Here is a 3,537-nt window from a genome sequence, read left to right as displayed (position 1 = left end):
TAATCATCAGTAAAAGTCAAATAATAACGATTAGCATCCCTTGTGGCATGTTTGTATGGTCCACACACATCCGTGTGTACAAGGTCCAACAAACTCTCACCCTTCTCACAAGAACCTGTGAAGGGTGACTTAGTCATTTTTCCAAGTAAGCATGATTCGCAACTATCATCTGACTTAAGGTCAAACGACTCCAAGACTCCATCCTTTTGGAGTTGGCCTATGCGTTTCTTGCTTATATGTCCAAGATGACAATGCCATAATGATGCTTTATCCAAGTTATTATTATTAACAAAATCAATACACAATACATTATTTCCTAGGTAATCAACCACAGATACTGTTTCATACACGCCATCACAAGGTAATGCTTTAAAATCAAGAACATTATTAAAGAAAGCATCAATAGAACCAACTTCATTATTAAATGAAAGGGTAAACCCTTGTTTATACAATGCATGAAAGGAAATAATATTTCTTGCCATTTCTGGTGAATAACAACATTTATTCAAATCTAAATTTAACCCACTACTTAGCGACAAAGTATAAACTCCAATCTTGGTGACAGTTGTAACTTTCCTATTCCCCATGATTAAGTTTATCCTTCCTTGCTCCACATTCTCACTTCTTCTTAGTCCCTGCAAGTCACAAAAAATATGAATACCACAACCGGTATCAAGGACCCAAGACTTAGAATGGGGTGAGTTATTAGAAATGATAGTGTAAATACCTGCATGGTTGGGTTTAAGTTTCCCATCCTTCACATCTTGCTGGTACTTTGGGCAGTTCCGCTTCCAATGTGCCTTTTCATGGAAATAGAATCATTCAGCCTCTTTTGGGTCAGAAGAAGGAGTGATGAAACCTTTCTTGGTTCCACTTGAAGAAGGGCCATCAAGGGTCCTAACCTTGGTACCCTTCGAAGAACTCTTTCTCTTCTTCCCTCGTCCTTTCCGAATTCCCAAGATAGGGGCGGAGTTGATAGGAGTAGGAGTAGTAACAACCGTCTTACCCTTAAGACCACTTTCCGCGGTCTTTAAGAGTCCTTGAAGTTTGCTGAGTGTGACCTCTTCCTTGTTCATGTGGTATGTCATGCGGAATTGATCATAACATGAAGGTAAGGAGTGCAAAATTATATCTATTGCAAGCTCCTCAGGGAAGTTCACATTTAGCTTCAGCAAACGATCCATAATCTTTCCATTTTTTTCATGTGGCCCGTGATGGGTTCACCATCCTTCATGCGAGTTGTTATCCTGGAGGAGATGATTTTGATACCTCTCTTGACGAGCACTTTGATGGTATCTTTCCATCAAGTCTTGGTGCATCTCATAGGGGTAGAAATCTTCATAGGATTTTTGGAGATCAGCGGTCATGGTGGCCATCATGATGCATGCCACTTTCGTGGCATCCCTTTTATGTGCCCTAAACTCAGTGATCTCTTGAGGAATGGCAACTGTCTCATCAATCTCCTTAAGCTCCTTATCGAGGACATATTCCTTGTCCTCGTAGCGAGTAATCATTCTGATGTTTCTGATCCATTCATTAAATTTGGATCCATCAAAAGTGACTTTCCCACACAAGTTCATAAGAGAAAAGGAGCTATTAGGAATAGAGCCAGAAGCAGCAGTGTTTGCAGACATTTGAGAAGAAGAAACGTTTAGTTTAGAAATAGGAATAGTCCTTAATAAAACACCCAAATTTAGTATTAAGGCTAGGACCCAATCACAATATATTATACTTAGAAGAGGTATGCCGTAATCTAAGTAATAACATATTTGAAAGGTAGGTGAATGATGATTCACAAATTTCCACCAAAGTCGAAATATTAAAATATTTAATTTGGTTCTTAGAAACTCCTAGATTCTTTTGAGATTCAATGAACTTTTCAAAGGCATGTTTCAATCTCGAGTGTGCCCTCCAAGTTTTGTGACTGGGATGCCGAGGATCACAAAACGAGGTGTGAAGTAACCATGCAAATTACTTGGTACCCTTAATAAATTACCCCTCAATCGATGTGCCGGTTAACCACACACGCTCCATCGATACTATGATAAATATTAAGTGACCCTTTACCTACCTTGTTAAGTCCAAGTTAGTGTGCCGGTTAACCACACACGCTCCACTAACGACTTACACAAAGTGTAAAGTGTAATTTCATGGATTAGCACCTTATTCACATTTTTCCTAAAGTAACTAAGATTGGGAATTTAATAAAACATTTAGTTACTTTATAATATTCATCATCCTTTTAATGAGAATTTATAAGTCATTGTCTTACTTGTTTGGCTAACGACCCTCCACTAGTCAAGCAAGCGGTGGGTGAGAGTGGGCACCCATTATGTTGCCATTTTATAGGCAACAACCTTATACCCACCTTATAGACTAGCTTTGTGAATGAGGCGTACTAACGGTAAGACGACTTTGATCTTATATATATATATATATATATATATATATATATATATATATATATATATATATATATATATATATATATATTATTAACTTATAATATTATAAGTATAAGGGTTGAATATTAACTTTTAAAATTCTAAGGGTTGGAACTAAAGTTTAATATGACTTTACTTGTTCCAAAACTCGAGGGCAAGTTTTATAAACTTTCAAAACTTTTCATTTCTTGTAACTTATGAGTTAAATAGAGTAATAAAAATGAAAACTCTTCATTTTTCTAACTCTTGTGTTCTTTTAATGATTTTAATTCAAGTGTGACTCTTGGTTTTCCATAACTTAAGGACAAGTTATGGACTCCATTAAAACACATTATGATCAAGAATTAAACTACCACATACGTTACAAATAATTCCTATGATCATCTAAACATCATAAGATCAAGAACATGAATATGAACACTTTCATGAATCAAAAAATTACACATAAAACTTTGTAATTTTGATAACAAGTTGTTGTAAATGGATTAGCAAAGATATTACACCTTCTAAAACAAGTTTTCAAGTACCAAAACAGTTTAGGGTAATGTTTCTAGTCCATTTCCAGCAACTAAATTCGAACATCTGCACTCTGTCGCTTCTACTCGTCGAGTGCATAAACCTACTCGCCGAGTAGGTTGAAGATACACATGAACTCGGCGAGTCCCCCCATGGACTCGGCGAGTTCAATTGGCAGACAGCAAGTTTTTCGACTTTTTCAACTATATTGCATCAAGTATCAAACAAACAAGCCTAGGCTTTGATACCACTGATGGGTTTTGAGCATTCTAACACTTCCTAAGTGTACATGCAACCCTAATAAACCTTGGATCTATGTTTGTCTAAGATACATGCAAATAATTATTTTCCAAGTTTCATATCCTAACTAGCATGGCATGGGGAACATGAATCAAATAAAGCTAGTAGAAATACTTACCTTGTATTAGTAGTTGATTGCTTGGAGTTTTAGAGCCTAGCACCAATAGTGTGAATGCCTCAAATGGAAATCACAAATCATCACAAACTTGGAACTTTGAGAGAATAGTCACTACTATCTTGAAATCGGCCCTCACCTCAACAAGTGTCAACTAGTGTG

Source organism: Lactuca saligna, chromosome 4 (assembly GCF_052625555.1).
Source record: "Lactuca saligna cultivar CGN05327 chromosome 4, ASM5262555v1, whole genome shotgun sequence".
Classification (NCBI taxonomy): Eukaryota; Viridiplantae; Streptophyta; class Magnoliopsida; order Asterales; family Asteraceae; genus Lactuca; species Lactuca saligna.
The sequence above is the reverse complement of the archived record's forward strand: the minus strand, read 5'-3'. Positions refer to the sequence as shown.